This window comes from Pinus tabuliformis, chromosome Q (genome assembly GCF_031772625.1).
Source record: "Pinus tabuliformis cultivar Carrire ecotype Pingquan chromosome Q, CPIR1, whole genome shotgun sequence".
Taxonomy (NCBI): Eukaryota; Viridiplantae; Streptophyta; class Pinopsida; order Pinales; family Pinaceae; genus Pinus; species Pinus tabuliformis.
This window is the reverse complement of record NC_142296.1, coordinates 996,801,756-996,815,837: the sequence shown is the minus strand read 5'-3', so window position 1 is coordinate 996,815,837 and position 14,082 is coordinate 996,801,756. Positions and strand designations below refer to the sequence as shown.

Genomic DNA, 14,082 nt, shown 5'->3' with positions numbered 1-14,082 from the left:
AAAAATGCATTTTGTGGGGGTTATACTTGCCCTGGCAATAAACCGGCCGGTTTAGGACAAAACTGGCCGGTTTGACCACAAACCAGCCGATTCCGTCCTAAACTGGCCGGTTAGCACCGGTTTAGGGCAAAAATTGGCGAAATGGGCTAATGAACCGGGTTTTTTGGCCGATTTCGACCGGTGGGCTTGCTAACTGGCCGGTTAGACTGGTAACCAGTTAGCAAGACCGGTTTTTAAAACTATGGCTGCACCTCATCGTGCTGCACCATGTTGCACCCATCATCACTATGTTGCATCTCATCATGCTTCATTAATCATGATTGTACCCATCACTGTACTGCACTATGTTCCATTGCTGCACCATGTTGCCATACTGACCTATGTGTTGGCTGCATCTTGCTTGCTTGTTGTCCCTAGCGTGCTTGTTGTCCTTTGCATGCTTGATGTTGCACGTTAGCTATCCCTTGCATGCTTGGTGTATTTTCTACTAAGTACCATACAACTGTCCCAATGTTAGTTAGTTGTCCCTTGAATGTTGCTCTCCTTCGGAGACAGATGCTTTGGCAATTCCGACAGTTCCGGCTGTTCCCGACAGTTCCGACAGTTCCAGCAATTTCGGTTGTTCCCGGCAGTTTCAACTTCTGCCCTCTGCGTCAGCTTTCCCACCTGTTCCAGCAGTTCCCGACAGTTTCAGCAATTCCGACTATTCTTGGCAGTTCCAGAAGTTCCTGCAATTCTGATTATTCCCAGCATTTTCGCAGTTCCCGGCAGTTCCTGCAATTCCGGCTATTCCCAACAGTTCCGACTTCTGCCCTTTGCGTCAGCTTTCCTGGCAGTTCCGGCAGTTCTGGCTTCTGCCCTCTGCGTCAGCTTTCCCGGCAGTTCCGGCTGTTCTCGACAATTCTGGCTTTTTCCCTCTGGATTAGGGCAACGTTATCCCTTACAATCTCTCCTCCTACTAAAACCCAAAGACAAGTAGAGAGGAAGAGATCCCAAGTGTGTTGAATGACTTGAAGGCCACCTCTATTTATACTAAAACGTTGAGCACAAGTGGGGTTTATTTGGTTGTTGGCTGACCTTGACGAATTGTCCCATAACACAAATAAATTCATATCTCTATGAATATTTTTTGGAATCAGATGATCTTTAGATCAATCCTACACCTCTCGATGAGAGGGATCCAAGAAAAATATCAGCTTCCATGAATAAGATGACCCACATGGAGTTTGACCCTAGTTGCCAATTTTAACACTCCCTCTCAACTAGGGAGAACTCCATCCGCTGATCCATATGTCCGACTGTACTATCTCTACCATCAGTGCCCTGCACTGCTCTGCTCTGCTGAACCATGAAGAAGAAGAATTGATCGAGAATGTCTCATACCATTCTCCACTAACCCGAAGTCAATTTCATCTGAAGAGAGTGTCACATCACCCTTACTGGCCCGAAGTCAGTTTTATTGATCCCAGATCAATATCACAAGAGAATGTCTCAAACCACTCATACTGATCCCAGATCAGTTTCATTGATCCTAGATTGATGGAGGTCATCCTAGCATAGGGAGTACGGTAGATACATTGATGTGTCCATCAATAGTACTACTATGGTCCCTAACCCCATTTCCCTGCTCATTGATCAGATGAGAGGTACTTCCCATGGGTCCCAAACTGCATGGGTAGGATGCCTTGACACGAGAACTAATCATCCTGTCCATAGGAGAACGAATCATCCTGCCCCATAGTCGCCACGGGAGAACTAATCATCCCGACCCACAGGAGAACTAATCATCTTATTTCACAGTTGCAATGGGAGAACTAATCATCCTGTTCCACAGTTGCCATGGGAGAACTAATCATCCCAACCCACAGGAGAACTAATCATCCTGTTCCACAGTTTCCACAGGATAACTAATCATCCCGGCCCACATGAGAACTAATCATCTTGTTCCATAGTTGCCATGGGAGAACTAATCATCCCGACCCACAGGAGAACTAATCATCTTGTTCCATAGTTGCCACAGGAGAACTAATCATCCCGGCCCACAGGAGAACTAATCATCATGTTCCACAGTCGCCACGGGGTATCATAGGGGAAGGTTGAACCTGTCATCTTGTACATAGCGCACCACCAAGGGAGGGTGAGTTGCCCTGTGGTCGTATGTTGCTCCAGTAAGTACCCCGGGCCCACCAGAGCTCCCAGAGCTCAATGCATGCAACATGCAGGACCCTTATAAGAAGGTCTCTCAACGAATCCAAGTCGTTCGGGAAAGTCACAGATTTGACCTTTCCCCGGGGCTTTGACAAAATGTCTGCGACTTGTACATCAATCTCAATGCGATGGAGCCTCCTCGCTCATCGACTTACCATATCCCAAATAAGGCAGTATCTGATGCCTATCTGCTGGAGCAATCATCGAATACGGGATTCCTCAATAATCGAATCCCCCCTCTAGTTGTCACAGAGAATCACAGTGGTATTCATCATGTGTACAAACAACTCACTTAAGAGCTTCTGCAACCATGCAGCTTCACACGAGATCATACTCGTAGCTATCTATTCGGTCTCGGCAGTGCTTATAGCAACCAACTTCTGCTTCCTGCTCATCCATGATATCGAAGCAGAATCCAAAGAGAACCAGCGCTGAGAAGTGCTCTAGTGATCATCCACACTGCCTGCCCAGTCAACATTCAAATAATCATGCAGTTTCATATTTCTGGAAGTGTATCTCAATCCATGAGAGATTGTGCCCTGAAGATATCTCACAAGATTCTTGGCACCAATCCAGTGAGGCTCAACCAAATATGAGCTCACCATGCTAACTGCAAAACATATGTCCGGATGGAAGTTCACTAAGAACATCAACGCGAATGAGTTTATGAAACTCAGAGGCATTTCCCAAATCTAGTCTGACATCACTACCACATAAATTCTAAAAGTTAAGATCCTCGAGGTAGTCATAGGCTTGCAGTTTATCATTTCACATCCGGAATCCAACTCCCTCTTACTTCTGCAAATGAGAGGTCTGCACCTGTCAGAAATAGGTCGTCCTCATACGGTGCTGGTATGAGAGGTCTATCATCCACAACCTTGAAACAATGGTTTGGATCAACTTCACTCTTAGTGAATCTCAGCTTCATCTGAAATCTATCAATCCTTTCATACTACGCCCGGGGAGTTTTGCTCCAAGCCATAGAGGGCTTTCTTCCACCTGCATACGTGAGATTCCTGATCATCAATCTCAAACCCCTAGGGTTGTTCCAAACCTGTGGACCTGCTACATGAGGGGAATGGTCCCCTTGTAAGATTTTCCTTTGGTACATCTCAGACATGTACTTTCATGCTCTTTTTGAATTCAGGCATCCTTGTCACCATCTGACTCACAGACCTCTGATGCTATGTGTCAATGGACCATCCTGCAACTTGATACAAATTGCCAACCCTAAACCCATGAGAAAAAGCATCTTTGAAAATTTCATTTTCAAACACGTACCTTTCCATCGATGAATGCCACCCTGTAGCCTTTGACTTCCATTGCCGAAATGGACACCAGGTTCTTCTTGCGATCATGTACATAAAAGAGATTTTGTAAATGAATCGGGTTGCCCTCATTCAATTGAGGGGTAACATTTCCTACACCCTTTTCGGGATAGGTGGCATCGGCTCCAAGTATAATCCCACGATTTTTTCCATCTCTACCAAATTAGAGAGTGCACCCTATTATCTGATGAAGTGTCTTGAAGCACTACAATCAATAAGCCAGATTCCCAAAGAATCTGAAGGAGAGGGCCAATACTAGATAACGCTTCTTTATCTTATAAAAAACAACATTTGATTCTTCATACCTGAGGTTCCTTGCTTTCTTTGAAGAGTCGGCCATTTCCTTAATGACCTACATTACTTGTCATTCCTTTGATCATTGAAGATGTCCCTGGAATGATTGTTATCTTCATCAAGAGATGTGTCTCTACCATTCGGACACTCCTTCGCATTAAGGCCGAACTTATTGCAACCAAGGCATCTGCCTTTCCTTCCACCCTTAGATCCGGACTTCCCAATGAAGTGATCTTTAGGCAGGCCATAAAAAACTTCCACTTCGCCATTCTGATAATATTCTCTGCTTCAACTTCACCCTCGGTAAATTTGAAGAGGGATGAGGAATCCACTGATCCTTTTGTCCTTTCCCAACTGTCTTCGGTGATTACTCTTTCACTCTTGCTTGGGCATTGTCTTCACTTCAACTCTGATACCATGTTAAATTTTAGGTATGTTCTATGCTTAGAGCAATTTATTTCAATTTTCACAATTAGCTCAATATCTTTTCCAGATTAGCAATCACATCAGCATTAAAGTAAACTGCAGATAGAACATAAACATAAATCACAGAAAACAAGCCAAGACAAGAGGACACAAGATGTGATGCTAGCCAGGGACACACCCTAATGTGGGGAAACCCTTGATCAATTCTTCTTATATGTTCTTCAATAGTTCAACAGAGAGAGAGAAATAGTACGTTTACAACAAAAGTCAACACTTTGACTTATCTAGATAAAAACATAGATCATCTCTAAGAAGATGATACATGAGATCAGTTGAAGACATGCTACTTCAACTGATTCTCCAAGGTGACTCCACCTATCATTGCGCTGCATTTCATCATCATGCTGCACCTCACCGTGCTGCACCATGCTGCACCCATCATCACTATGCTGCATCTCATCATGCTTCATTAAGCATGACTGTACCCATCACTGTACTGCATTATGTGCCATTGTTGCACCATGTTGCCATACTGACCTATGTGTTGGATGCATCTTGCTTGCTTGTTGTCCCTAGCTTGCTTGTTGTCCCTAGCATGCTTGTTGTCCTTTGCATGCTTGATGTTGCATGCTAGCTATCCCTTACATGCTAGTTGTAACATTGCATGCTTGGTGTATTTTCTGCTAAGTACCATACAACTGTCCCAATGTTAGTTAGTTGTCCCTTGAATGTTGCTCTCCTTTGGAGACAGATGCTCTGCCCGTTCCGGCAGTTCTGGCTGTTCCCGACAGTTCTGGCAGTTCCAGCAATTCCGGCTATTCCTGGCAGTTCTGGCAATTCCGGAAATTCCGACTGTTCCCAAAATTTTCGGCTTCTGCCCTCTGCGTCAGCTTTCCCACCTGTTCCGGCAGTTCTCGACAGTTTCGACAATTCTGACTATTCCTGGCAATTTCGGTAGTTTCGGCAATTTTGACTATTCTCGGCAATTCTGACAGTTTCAGAACTTCCTGCAATTCTGGCTATTCCTGGCATTTCCGGCTTCTGCCGTCTGCGTCAGCCTTCCCTGCAGTTCCGACTATTCCCGACAGTTCCGGCTTCTGCTCTCTGAATTAGGGCAGCGTTATCCCTTAGGATCTCTCCTCCTACTAAAACCCAAAGACAAGTAGAGAGGAAGAGATCCCAAGCGTGTTGAAATGACTTGAAGGCCACCTCTATTTATACTAAAACATTGAACACAAGTGGGGTTTATTTGGTTGTTGGCCGACCTTGACAAATTGTCCCATAACACAAATAAATTCATATCTCCATGAATACTTATCAGAATCAGATGATCTTTAGATCAATCCTACACCTCTCGATGAGAGGGATCCAAGAAAATTATTAATGGGCATTAATAAAGATAAGGATGAGAAGCTTCTAAGAGACAAGGATCAAGTCTATTTTAATCTTAACCATTGATTAAGGACTTAATCTCGGTCGTTGATTCATCAACAGGAAAAGTATAAGAGAAGACTTGAGGTTCATTTGGAGACACACAGACAGATACTCAATATCTCAAGAAAATTTGATTCTCAAGGAAGAGGAGATCGATTTCAAAGGGAGTTGCAGGGTGGAGGAAGAGGAGGGCCTTAGCAGTAGGTAGTGATTGAGGAGGAGGTGACGCAGGGACAATGGAAGACAGTGCAGAAAGAGAGACACAGTCCAGAGGAGACACACAGGGCCTATGCAGGTTGACAAAAAGGGACGCAAAGCCACTCAGAGCCATGCTGGGTCAATTAGAGTGATGTAGAAGTGGGAGCAGTGTCTTCAAAGTGTCAGATGGTCTCAGAGAGATAGTCTCAAGTGTTTTTCTTTCAGTTTCTCTGTAAAATCATACCTTGTAAAAGAAAGTGTTGTTGAAGATTAATAAAGCCCTCATCTACTGCACCAGTTTTCTCGCATTTGGTTTCTTCGAGGACAATTGTCCAAAAATAACTGTGTCGATGTGATTGATTCTTGTGCACATTTTTTTTTAGGTAATTTTGTGATAACTGCAGTAGAATTTATTTTAATATTTTCTAAAGGAATTTCGTAAATAACTTATTGAGAATAATAAGTAGGTGAAATAAATCAGTTGCTGTAGTGATAGAATTTCAGTTTAGAAAATTTTCACAAGGATAGGTTGGAGGGATTGTCCAACTATAGTCCATGGAAGGAAAGGATCAAGTTGGTCTTGCAGGTCAACAGGATCTGGGAGTTCGTCGAGAAAGCCATCAAGAAGCCAACTGACCCAAAGGAGCTAGAAGTGTACGAGGATTTGGATATGAGGGCGAGATTGATCATCCTTGATGGTGTGAAGGATCCCCTAATACCTCATTTGTCCAAGAAGAACACTGCACATGAGATGTGGATGGCTCTTCAGAATTTGTTCCAGAATAAGAACGAGAACCGGGTACTGATATTGGAGGATAAGTTGAAGTCCACCAAGATGATACAGGGTGAAGGAGTGACTTCGTATCTGATGAGATTGTCTCAGGTCAAAGATGAGCTTGCTGCCATTGATGTGACTATTTCAGATTTTGATATGGTGAGGATTGCTTTGAAAGGGTTCACCGAGGAATGGAAGCCCTTCATCAAGGGGATCGTTGCCAGAGAGAAGTTGCTAGACTGGAATAGACTTTGGGATGACTTCGTTTATGAAGAATTACGAGACAAGGATCTTCATCCAAAGAAGAAGGCTTTCAATGATGACATGGCACTTTCAACACGAATGAAGGGTAAGAAGAAGAAGGAATCGACTAAAGTCAAGTGTTTCAACTGTGGTGAGATGGGTCATTTTTTGTTGAGATGTCTGATAAAGAAGAAGACAAGAGATGACGAGAAGAAGAAAGGGAAGTAGGTTGTCGGTGTTGCAACCTCTATTGAGATAGATGTCTCACTAGAAGGTTGGAGGAGGAGGACTTTGCTATGATATCTCATTTCTCGTAGAGTACTATTGATGAAGATGGATGGTACGTAGAAAATGGTGCATCAAAACATATGGCAGGGTCACTAGAGGTTTTCAAGACTCTAGCTGAATGGGACTCGAAGTTGCACATGGTGTTGGGTGACAAGAGTCAGAAGGAGATCTGAGGATCGGGAGTTGTGCCATTCAGGATGGAGATGGGACGAGTGATGCAGGTCCAGGATGTATTGTTTGTACTAGGACATAGATATAGTGTGACATCTTTCTCAATGATCGAGAAGAAGGGGTTTTAGGTCTTGTTCCAGGATGAGAAGCCAAGACTCAGACCTATAAGCTCTAACTCTACATGCATTGTGCTTGGAGTTAGAGAGCATGATCTGTATATGCGCACAGGCAAGCCTACAGACCATGGGAAGGAGAAGCAGCAGGACCAAGTGCAGGTTCCAGAGAAGCAGTTGCAGGTGCAGGCTTCAGAGGTACAGGTTCCAGAGAAGAAGGTCTAGGTTCCAGATATTTAGGGAGAGTCGAGTTCTAGAGGGAGTTTGCATATTCAAAGGGAGGCTTTGCAGCCCAAGAAGAGCACGTGGTAAGTGGGGAGCAAGGGTGCTCCTACAACTGCCAAGAAGAAATCATGGAGAGAGTGGAAGACATTAGAGGAGAAGACGAAGAAGAGGGATGCTTCCAGTGACAATGACACTTCCGAGAGGGGTGTTGTTTATGCTATAGGGATTGTTGCATTTGTGAGTGCCATAAGTTGGGCAAGTGTTGAGAGCAGAGTGATGACGATGATGAGTTACTTCCTAGTCTTGGAAGTACCTCTCTCACTAAGAGGGACTGTTGATTTTTGAGTAGCTTGGGAGGTACTCCAAGCCCTAGGGTTCGAGGTTTGGAGGTTGCAGCATCACAAGAGTCACTTGTGGACTTGGAACCCAAGTTTGGGGTTTTGCACTCATCAATGTTTGGGCCAAAACCATGGATCATTTTGGACATGTGATGGATGGAGATGATAGAGGATGGCGAGGATAATCCAACGCTTCGAGAATCATCGAAATCCGATATGTCCTTGATGAGTTATGAATTTTTGAAGGTTAATGATGGCTTTTTGGCACATAAGTCATGTAGGCTTGGTGTGAATGTGCCAAAAGACATATCTATTCGTGGAGCCCTTGTATGGATATAAATACAACTAAGGTCAGATGATTCATTTTATGACATCCAAGAGCAACATCTCATAGAGAATTATCACTTGTGGTAGCCATTGTCCAAACAAGAGAAGGCAATTGAACAAGTGAGGGAAGTCGCATTGTTTCTGAGGTATGTTGTAGAGATTTGAGAGGGTTGTTAGAGTATGCACTGACGCCCTAACCAGATTACAAGACTGCAACAATGCACCAACTCTCAAGTACAGGTATGAGGATGATTTTGTGTCGAGTTTGTTGCTAGAAGGATCAGTTTTGTTGGAGCTCGTGGGAGCCAGTTGGAGGGCTTGACTTGGTGGTTAGAAGCCCCTCCTAAGAGCATATTTCATAATGATTGGATTGGGTGCCATTGGAATGGTGGAGGGCAGCATGTTGGCAACCCGAAGTAGCCCTTGACAAGATGTCCTAAAGGGAGTGTGACAACTGAAGGTTGGGTGAATTTGTTGAGCCTAATGTGCAGTACATTGATGGACTAGTGGAGTGCTAGAAGGCAGATTGCAAAGATTAGGTATTGGCCAGCCTAGAAGAGCAGATTGGATTAGCAGTGTTCCTTGTAACATAAGCGAATTGCATCAATGAAAGGTGGCAGCCCTCCCGGGGACTCTATATGTTGTCTCTTGATGGACTAAGGGGCACTAGAGAGAAGAACATAAGCGAAGGACCGACAGGACGAGATACGGCATAGAGGCTGCGTCAAGATTGTCATTGTATCTTGTATTCTTGTACTTGTGGATAATTGAGGGCCATTAGCCCTTGTATGGGAGCCTAAGACGGTTGTATTACTCAGTTGGTTTAATATAATGAAGATTGGGTTGTTGTACATATTTGTACAATATTTTGTAAAAAGTTGTCTATACTTGTGCATGTGTGATTTACTACTATTTATATTTTGCTGTGCAAAGTAGCTTTGTTGAGATTCTTGGTTTGGTAGCGTAAGAGATTTTAAGATTCTATCCCGGACACCAAGGTCATAGAAATTCAACACGAATCTTTGTGAAATCAATTGTTGGTCATATGAATATTGATGGTGGTCAAGATCTGAGCATTAAAGGTGGAGTGTATCTCTGTATGAAGGACACATTCCATGGCTAGAAATCATTGTTTATGTCAGACTACTCGTGGGAATTTTCTTTGAGTGTGGAAGCTAAATACACTCTTACCTGTGTGTGCGTTATTACTTTTGGGGTTGTGTTGTTTCTAAGCTCGTGGTGGTGTCATTTTCAGTGGCTCGTATCATTACAACTTGTTGGTCTAGTCGTCTAGCAACACTTTGAAGGTCTGAGCTATTTGATTCATTCTTGGGAAGTGTATCTCTGCTTCATGCGTGGGTAGAGTCTCTTAGGAGGGTTGCAATATATCTTTTATAGTTGTTACTGCGTACTAGGTTATGTATTTTCCTAACATTTTCCAGTACAGTCAATGATATCAGTGATATTACAAATTCTGAGTTTTGAAATGAAATACCAGTAATCAGTTTGAGACTGGATTCTCTATATTTGTGCCACTTTATGGTTGCATTTGACACCAATAGATATATTTCATCTACAACATTTAGCAAATCTGACTCCAGAAATTTAAACCTCCCATAGATCTGTCATACCTAGGCTGAAATTATTTAAAGGAGGGCTCTAATTCTGGAGAAACTTACTATTATTGGAGCAAAATTGTCATACAAGGATTGTTGAAAGGACGAGCTACCAGTTCCAGAACCCATTAATTTGTTGTGTTCCAAGATATGAAATCGTTATCTGTAGCAGTATTGTATTGGAGACTCTTTCCAGGGTAGAAATATACACTTCTTCATGAAATATTAGTTCGCCGTCTCGCCAACTTTTCAGCTACGTGAAGGACAAGTCAAGTCAGTTTCTTGCTTGCTGGAAAGTCAAGTCAGAGCAACCACAGGATCTAAATCATTCTTCTATACTTGAGGGCCAAGTTTGGAGCAAAGCTTCATTACCATGTGGCCAGGTCCCTATATCTCTATAACTTGTTGCAATTATTTATGGTGTTGTTCAAGGAGTTATCATTAAATTTGTGCCAATATTGAGAGGTTAAAATAAGGTTGTTTGAATTTCCCTTCATCATTGCAATAACCTCTGTATACAGCAATTGAGACTTCGGACTTGGTCTTCGAAGGGTATTGGTCTTGGTTTAGAGGTCTTGGAATTCGTCAATTGAAGAATCTATAAGGAGAGAAGAGATTTACGAATTTTCCTCTCAAGTGGAGAGGTTTTGGGCCTGGCTTGTAGTCTATACCCTGTGTTCTTGTGTACTATTGATCCTCTTGGTTTTGGTAGCTGTTTGATGATAAACGAACATAGTAATATAAGAAGAAGCTAATAAGTAAGAAAAAGTAAAAAGACATCACAAGCAGTTATCATGGAAAGAGAAATCATGCTAACCACTGCCTTATCGATTTCTCAACACTCCCTAGGCACATAGACAAACAAGTATCACACAAGCCCCACAAGTACCCCACACTAGTGCTCATCTTCCTTAGGATTTACACATCCTAACCTTACTGCATCACACAAGTATAAGGCAATGCTTGCCTCCAAGTCTATATATCCATCTTAGGGTTTGAGTTCTCAAACCCTAGGTCTTCGACTCTTGTGTCAACACAACCACCAACACCTCCATGTAACATCAATAATAGAGTAATTGAGTCTTCTTACAAGAAAGGTGTTTAACCAAGCTCAAGACTCACCAAGCTAAGTTATCCATGATCTTTCCCTAACCCCCGTGAGTCACACAAGAACAAGGTCACAACCTTGCCCAAGGTATTAGCATCTCTCTTCATGTCTTATTCCAGGATAAAAACCCTAGCTCTACAACAAGAACCACAAGACAAATCTTCATCACCTCCATTGTCATGTTCTTCTCTAGGGTTTACATGTATAACACAAATCATAGAGTTTCATATGAGTAAACCCTAATCATCACATAAAATCCCTCTAAGAACTTCCAAGATGTCTCTCTCTTCTTCTCTTTCTCTTAGGCCTTACTACCTAACCCTAGCATCTTGCTTTGTAGAAGACTTCTCCAAGATAATTACAAAGATAAAATAGAGTAGAATGATGATAATGATTAAGAGTTATCTCCTCCCTTTACATATAAATTAGGTGAGGAAGGACAACATAAGGCGCGGAATTATGTCCCTAAGTAACCAACAAGGTAACTCCACATGGAGTGCTCTACAATACAAGGATGTACCAGTGACATACTAGGGTTTTCCCAAACCGTAAGATGAAACGCCCTCCAAGTGTCATTCTCCTAGGGCTCAATGCCTCTCCTCCAAGATGGTGCACTCTCCAAAAAGATGTTAATCTAATGCTTCCATGGTTGTATCTAAATGTCTTCATGAAAAGATTTCCTTCTTTAATTATCTTCCTAGTTTTCCTCTAGTGTGTGCCAATGTGATTATAATGCTCCTTTGCTTGTCAACATGTATCTGAGTCCACAACTCACCTCCATGAAGTATGCTCCTCAATCCAAGCATTCTCAAGTCAAGTGTCCAACCTCCAAGGTGTATGCCCCAAGATTCCAGGGATAAGTGCCCTTCTCTAAATGCCTAATGCTCCTCCTAGGTAGGTACCTATCCTAATTGAGCAATTGACTCACTCATTGTGTGCACCCAATGGGTTAGCCATGATCCCTGATGAGGGTAAAAACCTCCTAGGTAAGAGCACTCTACTAGCTTTCTAACCAAGGTCAAGCATCATCTTAATTGAGCGATACATCCATGAAACATTGCCAAGGAGCTAGGAGAGGTAGCATTCTCCCGACAAGTTGAAACCACTTTTGGAGTAACTCCAAAAGCTAACAATGGGGGGTTGTAACCTAACCTAACAATGTGCCAAAACATAGGTATTTACTCCCACAGTGTGACACCGTCCTCCCCCCCGCCCTCTTTTCTCACGGCCATGAACATGCAAAACTTCCCACATAAGGTTTTTCACATTTAAATTCAGTAAGTTAGGTCAGTAACAAATAACATAGATCCCAGTTGTCAACATTGGCAAATTTTCAACTTAGAGACACAGATCATTTTTCTTTTTCTAAGGAAGCTGGTAGAGGGAACAAGTGTGTCATCCATAGCTGTATTCGAGCAAATGCTCAAAACTAGTATAGATCTATTTTAATCCTGGATCTGTCAAGCCCTGAGAGAGATAAAGTAACATAGATCTAAACTTGTCATTTTATAAAAGATCCAGGGTTAAGATGGATTGAAGATTGTTCTTTATTTCTTTTGCATATTTCGCATCTCCCATCAAAGGCTGTTAGAGCTCTACACTTCTCTTTGTACAATGAACTTTTGTATATACAACTGTAAATCAGGAGTCATGCCATTGAGAGGGAAAAATTCCATTAGCAAAGCCAATTCTTCAATCTTCTGTTCTGGCCAGGGGAAATCAACAAACAGGAGTGAATGAAATTTGAATACCCTCATGCCTCTGTTGCTGGTATTGATAAGGTCTGATTGGTTGATCACCAGTGTAAACAGTTATTACTACATTTTATACTTATGCATGAGAAAACAAAAAAGGTTTATGGCTATTCTAAAGCTTATAATGGATGGTGTGTCTACTCAAGACACTGGGAACATCTCACAACTCACACAGTTTCCATCCAAAAAATCTTCCATAATAACGGGCCTATGATTTTATTATTTGATAAGTTTTAGTCTTTAGAAAATTATATAATACCAACAGAGACCCTGCACAGCAATGATCTTGATCGATGTCAAAATAGGTCACTTGTGTTCCCCTCTCTCATACGTGCACACTTTAAATACAAGAAAAAAAACAGATGTTGATTTTTTTTTTTTTTTAATTTGTGAGTATCAAGTCAGACTCGTTGGATAACAACCAAGCAATCAAGTGTATTTACTCTTTACAAGAAAAAAATGGTTAATTTAAGAGAAATAGTGAATATCAAGTGAGTGTTGTTAGGTAGTCGATTAATAAATTACTAGGACATGGTACATGGCCTCATGGGGTTTGTGTTTATTCTGCTGTCAACACTATATGACATTGCATTGTAGATAATATTGATTTTCTGTTTATCATCTATTGTAATGCAGTGACTGTCATAAAGGTTCAAGCAAAAATCATGGAAATTTCATTGCTCATACATTGTCTTTTCCGTGCGTCCATCCTGATTAAATAAAAAAAGGGGGGGAAAGTTTCATTGAAAATACAGAAATTTTTCATATAATATATATCAACATGTTCCAACTTAACAATGTCCTCTCATGCCTTTGAAATTTATTACACCACTGCCAATTTGCAGAGGAACAAGCTTGCCACAATTCTTGCTTTTACTATTGCTTTTACACCACTACCTACACTGTTTGTTGCCACAGTTACCATTTTAAATGAGTTACAATTATAATTATACTGACATGGATACACTAATAATCTTTAAGCATTAGAAAAGAGTGATGAGAAATAACTGAATAAGCATTGAAGAAATCACTAGAGCTCAACTGCAGGCATTTCACATTCATGCTTCAGCGAATACATGAATAGTTCAAATTTCCACACCTACAACCGTGCAGTTACTTGAGTGACACTTGGATCTATGCAGACAACCACCTACAGCATTTCCAGCGAGAATAATAAGTGCACAAATAATAAATTTCTCTGTTTGACTTAGTTCAGCACAAATTTCATGTAGCTGG

The 14,082-nt window shown here is 41.9% G+C and overlaps 1 pseudogene across 1 annotated transcript in view; it reads right to left on the bottom strand.

The window, feature by feature from the left end:
* Window positions 1-13,584: 13,584 nt before the first annotated feature.
* The window catches only part of LOC149222824 (uncharacterized), a 369,394-nt pseudogene continuing 368,896 nt past the window's right edge, over window positions 13,585-14,082 (bottom strand). The window contains exon 16 of the transcript XR_016249667.1: window positions 13,585-13,996. The product of XR_016249667.1 is annotated as an uncharacterized LOC149222824 (transcript). The remainder of the gene's footprint in view (window positions 13,997-14,082) is intronic.